Here is a 16,693-nt window from a genome sequence, read left to right as displayed (position 1 = left end):
CAATTAAATTAAACATTCTGATTTTTTTGCCGTATTATCAGTCATCTTTTTTATAAACATTATACATCAAAAGAACACAAATCGAAATTATTTTTGTTCGGGTCAAGTGGAATTTTATTTTGAAATCAATTAAATTAAACATATTACCATGTTTTTTTCCGCCGCTATATCATTCATATTTTTTTAATAAACATTATACAACGGAAGAAAAAAAAAATCTAATTAGTTTTTTATTACGGTCAAGTGGAATTTTATTTTGAAATAAATTAAATTAAACACTTTAGTGTTTTTTTTCGGTGTAATATCAGTTATATTTTAGTAATAAACATTCTACATTGTAGGAACACAAATTCAAATGAGTTTTTTGATCCGGTCAAGTGAAACTTTATTTTGAAATCAGTAAAATTAAACATTGTATTCATATATATATATATATATATATATATATATATATATATATATATATATATATATATATATATATATATATATATATATATACAGTAAAGTCTCGTTATATCGATATTCAAGGGAGTCCGAAAAAATATCGATATAACCGGGACTATCGATATATCCGACCCTGTTTGCATGTAATTTTCTCCGTGCGTGCATAGAAATAGTATCGATATAACCGGGACTATCGATATATCCGATATCGATATAACGAGACTTTACTGTATATATTAGTTTTGTTGGCTTGCGCAATATGTTTTAGTATTAATGTTTGCATGTAAAATTTCATTAATAAAACTGTGCAATTAAATATTACACACGTGTTTTTTTTCTCAGGAAAAATTGAGCCGTTAGTAAGGTCACAGTGTCTCGCAGGTTGACAGGTATGCTAACCGCATACTGTTGTAGTTTTTAGTAGCTTTGTATGCATGAAATAAACGTTTTGCTCAACTGTTAATTGCAATTTAGGATTCATTTGTTTGAAATAATGCTGTTTTGGATGAATTCACCAATTAGCACAATGGTTTCCTTATCCACTTGCTACTTCTGCTGTTGTTGCTTGGCAGGCTGTTTGTGAGTGTGCTCTGGCTTGTGCCCCCATCTTTGTCTTTGGAGTCTGGGAAAAGCCCCTCACAGCTGAGTTCCAACATACACACACACACCCGCCAAGCATTCTGTATGAAGAACAGGTGCAGTAGACTAAAGCTTGGAGACAAAAGCTTCACTTCAGCAGAGCCAGAGGAGCAGATTAGAAAATACTGCAGTCGGATTGGCTGCAGGTAATTAAATACTATCAGCGTTTTGCCTTCAGTCTGTCTACTTTGTTACCGCGGAGGCATCAGGATTAAATATGAAGCAAATCAGTTTGGTTTATGTAAAAAAAAAAAAAAAAAAAAAAAAAAGTATAGTATAGGATATAGTATAGTATAGTATAGTATAGTATATTATAGTATAGTATAGTATAGTATAGTATAGTATAGTATAGTACGGTATAGTATAGTATAGTATAGTATAGTATAGTATAGTATAGTATAGTATAGTATAGTATAGGTACATTTCCTATTCCCGGGAAAAAAAAGAAAGAAAAAAATGTATCTTTGCACCTGCAACTGGCAATGCACTTGTACAAGTAGATCAAAAATAACAATTCTTTTTGGTTTTATTCAATAAATAAATAAATAAATACATGATTTAACTCATTCACTGCCATTCACAAATGTTTCGGGAATTAAAAAAAAAATGACGTAGAGCGCTATTCCCGAATTTGTTCGGGATTAGTTTTTTTTTTTCATGCTTGGGTGCTGATAAAGCGCTGGCCATGGCCTCTGGCAATGTTTTTCCCCTCCACAAGAAGGCACCATTTACCTTTTGACCATGTTAGCGCTTTGTTGCAGCTTCAGCTGTTGTTAAAGTGCTTTAAAAACAATATGTATGTATTGCATTGTATTTTGCACAGCTGCCCTCATTTCAAACTTATATAAGTCCAAACCCACATAGTTTCGGAATGAACTCTTTTTTTCTTATGAAAGAATAGAGTTCAACGTTTCTGTATTTATTTATTGCATTGTATTTTGGACAGTTGCCTCCATTTCAAGCTCGGATAACTCCAGACCCATATAACTTAGGAATTAACATTTTTTTTCTGATGAAAGAATATAGTTTAATGCTTCTTTCTCTGAATTGAATGTTAATGTAGTCCCAAAACTTAATATTAAATTTGAGTGGAAATGACAAAAACCCTGGCACTGTTATCAATTTTTTTTCCAGCTTCAGCTGTTGTTAAAGCGCTACATAAACCAATATGTATGAATTGCACTGTATTTTGGACAACTGCCTGCATTTCAAGCTCATATAACTCTAGACCCATATCATTTAGGAATTAACGCTTGTTCCCTAGTGAAAGAAGACAGCCTAAAGTTTATAATGCTTAATTGAATGTTTACATAGTCCTCAAACACAAAATTATGTGGGTCCTGGAATTCAAGTGACAATGACAAAAACCCTGGCATAATAATAGGATAGGTTCTGTACACAGGTTCATGAGACAAAAAAAAGGTGAAATCAATAGCATGATAAAATATGCCAGAACATCACAATTAGGTACAACAAACTGTCAACAGATGGAATAAGATAAAAGGTGAAATATGTAATGTCCATGGAAGTGCCAAGACACACGTGTGTGTGTGTGTGTAGGCACAATATAGCGCACGTTCGCTACAAACAAAGAACACATACACACTCTCATACCTACGCAAGCCAAGAAAACTAATCTAAATGGCAACAAAACAAACAACAGTCCTCGATGAATGGGATGATTGGCAAGTGTTTTGTCTTTCCTAAATGAAACAATCCAAAAAAAAAAGGCTTGGAACAGCTAACTCTCGTCTGGGCTTCGCACTATGTGCCATCCATTGAAGGATCAGGAACAACAAGTGCCAGTGAAACAGAAACAAAAACAAGAGCCACTGTAATGACTACGTAAAATAAAATAAAAAAGTCCTGGAATGACTTTCAAGAGTTTTTCATGACTCCATTCCACCAAAATACGATTTGACTGAAGTTGACCCAGCCTAAAGTCTGCGTTGGTAGAATCCATCTATATGTGGAACGGTCGCAGCTTGGAATTGAAGCGGATTTACATGGGATAGGAGATGTGAGACAATCTCTTTGCGTCAATGGATGCTACAGCTTTGTGTTTGCTTTCAACATTTAGCTCGTAGTAGACGCGCACATTCCACCATGATGTTCCTGATCCACTGGTTAAAAGGATGCTTTCTTTCATCTAGAACTGCTTCATGTAACAAAGAGGGTACATTAAGTGTACATTAAGAGTAAAATGAATTACTCTGTGTTTTTGTGTTGTCATATTAGTTTTAGTTGGTTCTTTTGACTTGAAAATGGCACCACGAGAGTGGATGGTGTTTTTCTACTTCTTTCTTTCCTTTCCTCTTCCTTTCATAACTTTGCTGCCGTGAAATGTAAATTTCTCCACTGCGAGACTAATAAAGGTAAATCCAATCTTATCTGTGACCTTTCTGAAGATAGGCTCAATGTGTTGTGGTCACCAGAGTGAATTTTGGTAGATTCCCAAAAGACTTGTCAATTTCAGGGCTCATCCATCCCTCTTACCCCGTAAAAAGTCTGCCAGTGCTAAGTAGGCCCTATTCATTGACATCTTGTCTACCCAAGCCTTTCTTTTCCTACCTGCCACTCTTCGTCTGTGTCGCTTTATCTCAAGCAAGATGTCACCCTCAGCTGACGAAGCAGCAGCGGCACTCCCGCTGCTGACTCATCGCATTGGATGGGAAAGCCCGACCGACCCATTAAGTGAAGGTGCTAGTGAATGACAGCACGGTGCGGTGTTAGCATCCTGTCAATGTAGGAGGGAGAAAAAGAATTGAGGACACATTTTTTTTTTTTACATAAAGTAGGGCAATATTTCAAAGCTAATTAAGTCGTCTTTGTGTGAATGAGATAGAAGATCGTTGAGACACACGAAAAAAGCCTCGATGATGTTATTGTGATGTTCTCTTTCATTGAGTGGTACTCCATCAACATGAGAAATAAGATACTTATCTACGCTGTCACTTTAGGTGTCAAAGTCAAGGCCCGGGGGCCAAATCTGGCCTGTCACTTCATTTTATGCGGCCCGTGAAAGCAAATGAAACCTGTGAAATTCCATGGTGCTTGCTAAAGTCTGAACAAAAAAAATTCAATTTTTTTGTATGGAAACCACATTATTTTTTTTTAAGTCATTTTTATTTCAAATTTGAAAACAAATTATTCATTAACTCATTCACTGCCAGACGATGTGCAAAAGTGTGTCCACTCCAGTGCCAGTGTTTTTGTCATTTTCACTGAAATTTCAGGACCCACAAAATATTGAGGTTTCGGACTACATAAACATTCAATACAGCGTTAGAAACCTTACTCTCTTCTTTCATCAGAAAAAAAAAAACGTTAATTCCTAAGTTATATGGGTCTGGAGTTATCTGATCTTGAAATGGGGGCGGCTGTACAAAATACAAAACACATATAGATTTATATAGCGCTTTAACAACAGTTGAAGCTGTAACAAAGCGCTAACATAGAAGGCAAATAATGCCCACTCTTGGAAGGGAAAAACATTCCCAGAGGTCTGACCAGCACTTTATAGGCGCCTCCCAGAAGAAAAACCAAAACCTGAACAAATTCTGGAATGGCGTTCCACGTCACACTTTTCAATTCCCGATTAAAATAATTTGGGAATGGCAGCGAATGAATTAAAAGGAATGAAAGCAGGAGCTTTTCATCGGCCATCGAGTGTTCACACCCACGACGGCGCAAACCCAATTTTCTAATGGCTTCCTCAAATTCATAACAGACCCCGATAGGAAACCGTAACTACATTGTGGCCCGTGGCAAAAAAATGAGTTTGATACCCATGTATTTGATGATCGGGTCCAATATACACGATGGAACCATAATGGAAACGGTAGCCAATAGGCCGTTTGTGTCACAATCCTTATTCATCAATACGAGCGTATTCCTTTACCCATTAAATTTAATGACATTTCAATATAAAACAACAATCAGTACACACTTATCCAGTTTTGACTTGTCCTTGGCCTGTTTATGGCTCGCCTATCCTTCACACGTGGGATTTGTCCAATCACTCAAGCACGATGCACGCCACAAGACGGACTCATTTTGCAATTAACATGAGTGTGAGATGAGTTGAAATGACACATGATGATGTTGCTACAAATTGTTGCTCCCATCTGTTGTGGCTTGAGAAGTGATTTGCGGAAGTTTACTGCAGCGTACAGTGTGAAAAATAAAACTGTGGAATATGCTAAAAATACGAGGCTACGTTTAAGGGATGTTGGTGTCTCTCAGGACAGCAAAAGTTACTATCGCAACATTTTTTTCACCTCGATTAAGTGATTTTGTGTTATTTATTTGTTTTTGCTTTACGCAACTTCTGTGTTTTTATTAATGTCAGGGAGTTTTTCTGACTGTTGATTCCGCTGCCGGGCTTAACAACATCCTGTAAGAATCCACTCCATGCATTAGATGGTGAAAGATAATAGAAATCGATTTTTGCAAAACAGCAAAACCTTACACTAAATAGCCATGGTGGGTTAAGGTTTAACTCATTCAATGCCATTAAAGTCAAAAGTCAAAGTCAAAGTCAGCTTTATTGTCAAATATGCTAATATGCATGACATACAGCACAGATGAAATTCTTGTCCACTCGGACCTAGCATGCAAGGAACTCATAATGACTTTAACAACCATAATAAACATGAAAACGCCAATTTGTCGGGCGAGGGGAGCCGCTAACGAACAAATAACGAATACGATAACGAATGTATTTCAGGAATTGAAAATATGACGTAGACCGCCATTTCCGAATTTGTTTGGGTTTTGTTTTTTTTTCATGCTTGGGTGCTGATAAAGTGCTGGCCATGGCCTCTGGAAATGGTTTTTCTTTTCCACAAGGGGCAGCATTTCCCTTTTTTCCATGTTCACGCTTTGTTCCAGCTTCAGCTGTAGTTAAAGCGCTTTAAAAACCAATATGTATGTATAGCATTGTATTTTGTAAACCCACCCTCATTTCAAGCCAATTTAACTCCAGATGCATATAATTTAGGAATTAACTCTTTCTCTGAAAAAAAAAAGTCTAAAGTTGCTAACGCTGTATTGAATGTTTATGTAGTCCTAAAACTCAATATTCTGTGGGTCCTGGAATTCAAGTTACTATGACAAAAACCCTGGCACTGGAGTGGACACATTTTTCCACATATCTGGCAGTGAATGAGTAAATTTAGACCGTGCTTACAACAGACTTCTTAGGTCGATACCACATCGGCTTAGTTATGCTAATGAGGTGAAACCAGAGCTAAAGAGGTTTAAACCAGAGCCACAGATAGGACAATCAAGATAATCAGACAGAACAATATAGGTAATCAGATATGTACTCAGTATCGAGGTAATCAGATAGAAATATATAGGTAATCACATATATAATCAATACAAAGGCAACCATAATGAAAGATATAGGTAATCAGACTGGCTTCAGGGAGTGGTCCACTGCTCCACCAACTTTAGAGCAGGGACCTATCAGATCAGAGGTCTGGCACGGCCACTTCTGTCCATTCGGGTTATACGATGAGGATTACCAGCACAACTTTAGTTCGCTGACGAAGCTCTTTGGGTGAGAAGCGAAATATCCGACACCTTCAAAGAAGTACAGGCGACGGCCGAAGAAACCTTTTCCAAGATAATAGAAAAAAATCATAATAAATAGTGTTTAAAATGGGTCCAATCGCAAAATGATGCACCCGAGGCTGTTATGCTCTGAATTGCTCAAGAAATTGCTCAAGAAAAAAAAACAATTAGGCGTTTAACAGCCACTCTCTCTCTGTTGTAACGTCGCCCAAAAAAATCCCATGACAAACTTTTCAATATTCCTTCTCCTCTCATCTCATCTCTGTGTGTTTTCGAATGGCAGACTCAGTAAGATGAGTCAAAGACGCGCTATCGTTGGCTCCTGAAAAAGCGCATTTCAATGTATCTCTTTAGCGTTTTCTTAAATTGGAGCGCAGTAGCGCGTTAATGAGCGCAGCCAAAGCGAGTGACATATGGTGATGATAATGAGATGAGCAATGTTTGCAAAATCGGGCCGTATATTCGGTGCAGAATCTGGCATGTTTCACGGAACAGACAGTGTTGTCCAATGAATTTAAGGACAGCGGGCCTTGGGCTGAGCTGCATCTTATGAATTATTCAGGGTGGGGCGGGGGGGGGGGATGTATCCTCAAGTTCTCAAGGCGTTGCTTCTGGGCGCAAATGAAAGCTAGTGCCAATGACATAGCTTTGATATAAGAGGTTCATTCTTTAAATTCGATTTGCTTGTCAAACTAGGTCTCGAAAGTCTTTGTCGTCACTAGAAAGTCAGCCAGCCAATGCCTCTATCCAGTCGGTCAGCAAATGACTCTCATAAGAGGATCCTTAAGAAATAGAGTCAAACCAGAGTTGTCAACAGCAATTTTAGATGAGCCTCGGACACTAAGATTGTAACTCAACATAAGTCAAAAGTAACTAGAAGCAAATAGAGGGAGTAATTGGTTTAAAATGGCTTGATAAATAGGTCTCTCTCAAGCCATTTGGGGGATGTCAGGATGATGCTTTGTAAGCTTTAGTCATGCAAAGGTCAGACACTGAAAATATATCTGTGGAGAATCGTGACAACAGGTTGCTGGTTTAGTTACATCAGTGACAAAAATAATTATTCATTTTTGTGTATTGCACTGTGCAATTATTTAGCCCAGAGGTGTCAAACTCATTTTTTTGCACAGGCGACATTCCAGTTCCGGTTTCCTCTCTGGGGCCGTAATGAATTTGGGGAAACCGTTAGAATGGTGCATATTCTCCACATATTAACTTTGCTGCAGTGTTACTTCTGGGTAGAGTGAACGCTGGCGCGAATGGCTGCCGCTGCTCACCCGCACAAAAAAAAAACATATGACTGTAAAGTGTCCTTGAGAGTTTTGAAAGGCGCTTAGAAATTCTATGTATTATTATTATTATTATTATTATTATTATTATTATTAGTAGTAGTAGTAGTAGTAGTAGTAGCAGTAGTAGTAGTAGTAGTAGTATTACACAATGCACAAAAAAAAATCATGATTAAGTTGTTTTCAAATCTAAATTCAAAAATAATGACTGTTATTGTGGTTTACATGGGACATTTTGAAATATTGGTTTGGACTTTAGAAGTTTGATTTGCTTTTGCGGGCCGAATAAACTGATGTGATGGGCCAGATTTGGCCCCCGAGCCTTGACTTTGACACCCGTGACCTATCCAGTTCCATACAGTCAGTACAAACCAGATGTTAGCATCATTCCGATATTGGAAAAAAAATATCACACTTCCGACAATCCAGAACATAATTGGCTGTGACATTAATAACATTATATGCATCCATTGGTGCCCAAAACATCCATGACCACGTTTGACGCATGATGCGCGGTGTTACAATGTGGCGGTTTGCGCCGTTGTGAGCATGAACACAGCCAACCAGCTTTGATTTGGATTCGCCTTCATTAGTCTCGCAGATGAGAAATTAACATATTGCATCAACAAAATTATGAAAGTATGAGAGGAATGGAAGAAGTAGAAAAAACAAAAATAATAATAATAATAATAATAATAATAATAATAATACATTACATTTTAAGCGCCTTTCAAAGCTCTCCAGGACACTTTACTATAATAAATAAAATACTATCACAAATATAATGCAATAAATAAAATACAATTATAAATAGAAAGGAGAGAGAACTACACAGAAAATGCAATATAGGACCTGCTGTTAAGGTAGCCACTCTTGTGGCGCCATCTTGAAGTCAAAACAACAACAAAAAACCTAAATAACCAATAATGTGACACATTTGTGGGGGCTGTTGCGTCTTCTCTCATTAAAGCAGCAACACAAGGAGTCTTTGACATAGAAGAAGAAGAAACTGACTCCTTCTCTCCCTCACACAATAATTCAAAAAGCCCCATTTCACAATCTTATTTGTTTTATCACCAGGAATAAAAACATGTTTTCCCCTGTAATAGCAAGTAGCCACCCATGAAAAAAAAATCCTGAGTGTCTTATAAGGAGACCTCGCTTCACTCTTCTGTGATCCTCATGCTGCAGAGGCGAGATATGGACCAAAAGGATGAGGACCACTAGAGCAAAAGACAGAAAGATGCAAGGCATCTCATGTACTGAAGAGCGGGCCAAATAAGAGCTACTTGACTCTCTTCCTCTCGTATGCTCTCACATAACCTGCTTACCGTTTAAGTGTGACTAAAGATGCTTATGGAGAGACACAGAAGGGACCACACACACACATTTCTCAGCACAAGGGTGTAAACTGTGAACCTTGCAACCCGAACGGAATGATTTGGACTCGCTTTCGAGAAAGAAAAGGGACAAACACACAAAAACAGGGTCAACAAGTTGTTTATTTCCAGTGCTTCCTTCACTACAAGAAGCAGATGAGTTCAACTGTACTTTCAAGATACTATTGACACAACTTTTCATCATCTCTGTAGTCTTTTATGTCAACATCTATTCACCGTGAAAATATGTGGTTACCTACAGTACTTACCTACCTACCGACCAACTACAGTACCTACCCATCTACCTACATTACCTACCTACCTACTGTATCTACCTATAGTACCAACCTACTGTATCTACCTACAGTACCCACCTACCTACCCACTACAGTACCTCCCTACTTACCTACAGTACCTAACTACCTATATACCTACAGTACCGGCCTATCTACCTGCCTATATACCTACATTACCTACCTACCTACTGTATCTACCTACAGTACCCACCTACCCATCTACCTGCAGTACCAACCTACCCACTACAGTACCTCCCAACCTACCTACAGTACCTAAATACATATATACCTACAATACCTACCTATCGACCTACCTACAGTACCTACCTACCTACAGTACATAGCTACAGTACCTTCCTACAGTACCTACCTACCTAAAGTATCTACGTAATAACAGTACCGACCGACCTACAGTACATACCTACAGTACCTTCCGACAGTACCTACCGAACAACAGTACCTACCTACAGTACCTACCTACAGGACATACCTATCTAAGTATCTACCTACCTAAAGTATCTACCTACCTACAGTACCTACCTACACTGTATATACCTCCAGTAACAACCTACTGTATCTACCTAAATTACCCACCTACCTATCTACCTACAGTACCTACCTACCTACCTACCTACCTACCTACCGACCTACCTACCTACCTAACTACCCACTCCAGTACCTACCTACCAATCTACAGTACCTAACTACCCGAACAAGAGCAGCTTTTCAGTTCAACATTATTATTTTTTTTTGGACAATGCCTGATCAAACTTGGCAGAATGTAAGCTACAATAGGCTGCAAGGTAGCATGAAAGTATGTAAAGCAGCACTGCAGGAGAGATGAACGGACTAACTGACAACCCAACTAACAGAGGTTGCGTAACAATGAATTTCTCAGTACAGTCCAGGCCAGCCTGTTGATATGTGGGTGTGGGTGACTGCACGACAACTACTACGCTCGGAGAAAAAAAAAAAATATTGTTGCCATGACAAAAGAGCCCAGCCGAGAGATGAAGAGGCTTGGGTAATGACAGAGAAGCAGTTTTGCAGATGAGGAAAAGAAGAGGGTTTATGCATCTACAGAATGCGGAAAGAGAGGGAATAATAGATGAGTCAGCTCCTTGCAATTTTTTAGTACAGAATAAAAAATCCCCCCCCAAAAAATGAATGGAGAAATTCCACTGTATCACCAGTAGAAATGGAGCCAGGAGCATTCCTACATATACTAGAGTCAAACTATTTAGACAATATATTTCAAACCACTATTCAGACGTCATCTTTAAAGGACAACCGACGCCCTCGGACAAGTTCACTTCAAATGACTTCTATAACTATTTGAATCATATTTATAACTGGATGAGTAACAAGAAAGCATCTTCTCCGAATCTGAAGCCATTGTTTTGTTTCTCGAGCAAGGCAAGACGTCTTGGCGTGACGTCATGAACAAGGTGGCGGGACCTTCTGAAACTGACCATTTCCGGGGTCATTTTAAAGTCGTTTTCGGACACTAAGTAATTTTTATTGGTGTTTTGCATTTGACTAAAAATATCAGTCTCTGTGTTTTGGGTATTTTAGATGCGATAAACCGTTTTTCTGATGTCAGTTAGGAAACAAAAAAAGGTGTTGGTTGTCCTTTAAAGTACCCATCCGTCCGTCGTCCGTCCGTCCAACCGTCCATTCATCCATCCATCCATCCATCCATCCATCCATCCATCCATCCATCCATCCATCCATCCATCCATCCATCCATCCATGAGGGTCTGTACTCTGTGAGGCAAGTGACTATCCTGCCCTATGTACCATGTACTAAACCATTCGCGAGTTTAAATAGAAATTTAATCACCATGACGACCAGATGTGGCGCAAAGGGATTGAATGAGGCAGGCAAACAGCTTCTATTTGCCAAAGCGGAGCCCCGAGTGTTAAAATTAAGTAAGCATTTGTTAAGACAATAGAAACATTTACACTGGTAGAGTCCGTATTTCATCAGCAGTTACAATTATCGGGAAGTGAACATATGTTTGCAATTGGCCTCATTGCCAAACACCACCAACCTTTCATTTTAATTGATTATCAATAATGATAATCCATTCCACTAACAAATTAAACATACTGCTCTTTCTCATGTTTACCTTTGACTTAGTGTTTCAGACAGTGTCATCCACTTGAGAGCAAGAGTAGATTTGAAATGGACTCACTTGACAGATAAATCTTGTGTCTATCTCACTTTTTAACCACATTGTTATTCGAACCTTAACACAGTCCACTCACATTAAATAACTTCTGGTGAATATTCTTATTCTCAGTTTCCTTCAAATTCTTCACATAATAGTGCTGACAGAAATATTTTTGGAGTCAAAACTGAGTCAAAACTGCCATCTCACGAGCTGTCAGGACACCTCCTATCAGCATATATCAAAAGATTATTTCTGCCTTTTTTGGGGATTATTATGCATCAATCGTAGCTACCTATAAAATGTACATATCGACCTACATAATCTACCTATGTACCTACAGATCTACCTACCTACCATAGCTTCCTACCTATCAACCTACAATACCTACCTACCCATCTACCTACAGTATATACCTACCTATCTACCTACCTACCGTACCTACCTACCGATCTACGCACTACAGTACCTACCTACCTACTGTATCTACCCACTACAGTACCTACCTACCTAGTGTATCTACCTACAGTACCCACCTACCTAGTGTATCTTCCTACAGTGCCCACCTATCTACCTACAATACCTACCTACCTACAGTATACACCTATCTACCTACCGTACCTACCTACCCAATACAGTACCTACCTACCGTATCTACCTACAGTACTCACCTATCTCCTGTATCTACCTACAGAACCTACCTAACTCCCTACAGTACCTATCTACCTACTTACCTATAGTACCTAACTACCTATCTACCTGCAGTACCTACCTACCTACCTGCAGTACATACCTCCCTACATTACCTAACTACTTATCTACCTACAGTCCCTAATTACTTATCTAGCTACATTACCTACCGACCTAACTACCTACAGTACCTACATACCTACCTACAGTACATACCTACAGTACCTACCTACTTGCAGTACCTACCTACCTAAAGTAACTACTTAACAACAGTACCTATCTACAGTACCTACCTACCTACAGTACATACCTACAGTACCTACCTACAGTACCTACCTCCCTAAGTACCTACCTACCTAAAGTACCTACCTAACTACAGTACATACCTACATACAGTACCTACCTACCTACAGTACCTACCTACCTATAGTACCTACCTACGCACAGTTGAATATCTACAGGAAGTTAACATGAAAGCCACATACATCTCCCACCCGACAGTAGTTGAAGATGATCACCAATAAATACGTGACTGACTAAGCAGGAATAAAATTGGTGGTCTTTGACTGCTTCTACTTTGACTGGCTTACATGAATTTTGTTTCCATTTAAATTGGATAAAAGTGATGAACTTTTCTGTAGACAAATTTGGAAGTTCTGTGACGTGTCCTAAAATATTTTTATTACGAATGCTGAATACATTGCATACCAGCTACAAGCGAGTTAGATCCTTCCTGACTTAGATCCTACTTGCCGTATAACTGTAGCATTATTTATTCACTTATTTATTTATTTTTAAAAATAAGATACTAGTTCATGGTATCTCCACCTCTCACCTGAAAATCGCCTGCAACCCTAAAAAGCAAATTGGTATTGACATTGGATGGGTAAATGGCTGACACAATACTACTTAACTGATGCTCAAACAAGTTTGTAAACTATTTATGGAAGAATGATACTTCAAGCTTTTATGATGATGTGTGTTTCGGTTTAAATTGAGGAGCCAATGAATAATCATTTGAATTTTAAATCAGTGTGCAGAATTTTATCCATCACTAACAAATTAACCTTCCCTATCATTTAATACGAACCAGTCCTCTACAAGTTATTGCGGAAATAAATTGTGTCTACGCACTGTGTGGTTCAGTTAATAAGTCTTTTCCTCTTCGAACCCCTCAAGCAACACTTTTACAAAGTAAAAGTTATTGTTTTTTGTCACTTGTAAAATGTCACTTTTTAAAACTTTTTGCTGTCAAAAGTTTTGGATGACCGGAATAAGATAATGAGCCATTTCATTGGACTCCGAAGCTATTAACCATGGCTAAATTGCTATCCGTGTGCGACAGGATTTGGGTTTTCTGTGAACCGCCTTTGTTAGCCTGAAAGATAGAGTTTCTGGATCTCACACAATCATAACGTGGAAGCAAACTGCAAAAAAAAAAAAAATCCAAATGATCATTTGGAACACGGGCATTTTTCAAGCAAATTAACCATGTATTCTATTTCATGCTCCGTAGGAGGCTGACTTCGTTATGTTTTTGCTCACCAGATTTGTGTTCCTTACACAATGAACCTCTTTCATTTGCGGTGCTCTGTAATTTCAATTTGTCCGCAACACAATTAAAAGCAAAAGGTCAGAGAACAAAAAAAAAATAGGCACTGTGAGATAACATGGGTCCTAATAAAATAGGATATATTTAGACCGATCACTATGACATGCTGATTATTCAAGAGGTATAAGGCTATCCAGACTACACTGAACTCTGTGACCTAATGTTGGCTTGCTCTGGACTTTATGCAAATGAGTCCACTGCCACAAGGCACGCAGCAACATTTTCGGTTCAAAGCGAGCTTGCGCTATGAGACTGGGAGATGATGATGATGATATCAGCGCTCATGTTTTTTTTTGCTATTTTACTCTTGTTTCAGGGAATTGGTAACATGGAAAAACAGACTTTTATATTAAATGGGCCAAGGTTTTTTGACATTTTTTAGTGTTCCGACAACTATCTGGGATTTATTTAAAGGACAACCAACTCCACCGGACAAGTTGTGTCCAGAATTTGTAAAATCACTTCAAATGACTTCTACTGAGCGTATTTTACAAAGATTCCACGGCATATAGCTATAATTTACGTTTTAAGACTCGCGCTGAATATTCAGGAAGTCTTGTTTTTGAGTTGATGATGATGCCTGATGTGACACCCCTGACCGAGAAAGCGACACACAATGCATTCTGGGTACTTTGTTTGGTCTGAAAACTTTGTGTTGATCCGTGTTGATGGCGAAATTAGAAGAAAAACACACACATAACACGATAGTGACTCGTTGTATGTTGCACCAAGACTATTATTTGATATTCACTGACACAAATTCCCAGCAGACAGCCTATTCCAACGAAGCTTGGGCGCCATCTTGTGCATTTTCTGGGATGCTACATTGGAGTCCAGACGCCTCAAAATGATACGGAAAGACGTCTTTAATTGATTGCAAACATTTATGCTTTCCTCTTCAGAACTATTTGAATCATATTCATAACTGGATGAGTAACAAGAAAGCATCTTCCTCCGAATCTGAAGGCATTGTTTTGATTCTAGAGCAAGGCAAGACGTCCTGGTGTGACATCACGAACAAGGGGGCGTGACCTTCAGAAACTCGGCATCTCCGAGGTTATTTTGAACTAGTTTTGGGACACTTTAACTCATTTTTATTTGTGTTTTGTATTTGACTAAAAATATCAGCCTGCGTGTTTTGGGTATTTTAGATGCTATAAAATATTTTTCTGATGTCAGTTAGGAAACAAAAAAATGGTGTCGGTTGTCCTTTAAATAGAAATGACATTGATTATAAAGGAAAGGGCAGCATTTATTATATAAATATAATACATAGAATAATATATTCATAAACAAAGTAATCTGTCATCATTTACACCTGAATTTGGCTTAAATGAATGGAGAAAAAAACCTTCAATATATTAGTACAGTATTTTCCATATATAAGGCGAACCGGACTATAAGGCACACATTCAATGAATAAAAAATATGTCCAAATATAATATATAGAACTATAAAAAGTTTTCCTTCTATAACCACATTATAAGGTGCTACAGTAGAGGCTGGGGTTACGCACTACTTCTTCGACAGGGGGAAACTAGTTTTGAGACCTATTGAGGTTCAATACTACTTCATATATGAGGCACCCCTGCATATAAGGGGTGGGGTCATGTTTTTAAGACAATCAAGGCTTTTAGATGCGCCGTATACACCGGAAAATACGGTTTATAACGATGCAAACTTACCGGTAATCACCCCATTATCCATTTTCATGCCCGGTTTATATGGAGTTTTGAAATGCTTTGCTGCCATTTAGGTTGCGTTCAAGGATTCAAATCAGCTAATGACGCAGAGCCTGAAATAGATAGATAAGAAATTTTTAGTAAGGTGCACTTTAGCTTGATAAAATCCATCATGTGCTCAGAAAAAAATAATAAACTTGACCCTAACAAGGCTGCAGTCAATGTTAACATATGACAAATTCAATCAAATGCTTCAGAACAGAACAAGGGTGTCCAACGTTCTTCCCCACCTGCCCAAAACACCCCAAACTGGCACAAGATTAGTCTGTGTGTCAATATTTGATCACATCTAAAAAAAAAAAAAAATCCCATGATTTAACAGATGCATTTTCCTACCACACAATTCCTCCATTCTGCACTTACATTTTTTTTTTCTCACTCTTTTTCACTCGCTTCTAAAATTACCAAGCGCCAATGTTAGCATGCTTTTAACATAGTGTACTCATATCAACTCGACATTCGCCATCAGTAACAAGACTCTGCAATTATGTGTCAGGCTGGGACAGCCGAACAAAGACCAAGTGAAAATGTCCCCCCATTACTTGTGACATTTGGTTGTTCCTGACAAGATTTTACAACTCGTGTCTCACTGAAATAATAGCTTGGTACACTTAATATTTGTTCATAATTTCACCGTGGTGGGACTATCAAAGGCTTTTATTGTTATCCTTATAATGTGTTAACACACAATTCTTCTTAGCAACATTGAATATCATGATTTTTTTTTGTTTATCGATGGCGGTGTTGCAAGATTAACCCATTGACTGCCAGACCATGTGCAAAAATGTGTCCACTGCAGTGCCAGGGTTTTTGTCATTTTCACTCAAATTCTTAGAATATTGTGT

At 38.2% G+C, this 16,693-nt stretch overlaps 2 protein-coding genes across 4 annotated transcripts in view; one reads left to right on the top strand and one right to left on the bottom strand.

The window, feature by feature from the left end:
- Positions 1-16,693, bottom strand: part of snx29 (sorting nexin 29) — a 212,765-nt gene that overhangs the window by 17,543 nt on the left and 178,529 nt on the right. The window contains exons 23-24 of one of the 3 annotated variants that reach the window (XM_089016086.1): positions 15,792-15,901; positions 3,658-3,823 (exon numbers count right to left, since the gene is read on the bottom strand). The exons of 1 other annotated variant lie outside the window; for it this stretch is intronic. The gene's annotated coding sequence lies outside the window, so the exon portion shown is untranslated. The remainder of the gene's footprint in view (positions 1-3,657; positions 3,824-15,791; positions 15,902-16,693) is intronic. One more of the 3 variants, XM_089016085.1, reaches the window with a different exon arrangement.
- shisa9a (shisa family member 9a) overlaps positions 1-16,693 on the top strand; it is a 57,184-nt gene that overhangs the window by 27,586 nt on the left and 12,905 nt on the right. The window lies entirely within an intron of this gene.

Source organism: Hippocampus bargibanti, linkage group LG15 (genome assembly GCF_051943395.1).
Source record: "Hippocampus bargibanti isolate YZ-2025 linkage group LG15, ASM5194339v1, whole genome shotgun sequence".
NCBI classification, from domain to species: Eukaryota; Metazoa; Chordata; class Actinopteri; order Syngnathiformes; family Syngnathidae; genus Hippocampus; species Hippocampus bargibanti.
Note: the sequence above shows the minus strand (reverse complement) of the source record. Positions and strands in the feature narration are given on the sequence as shown.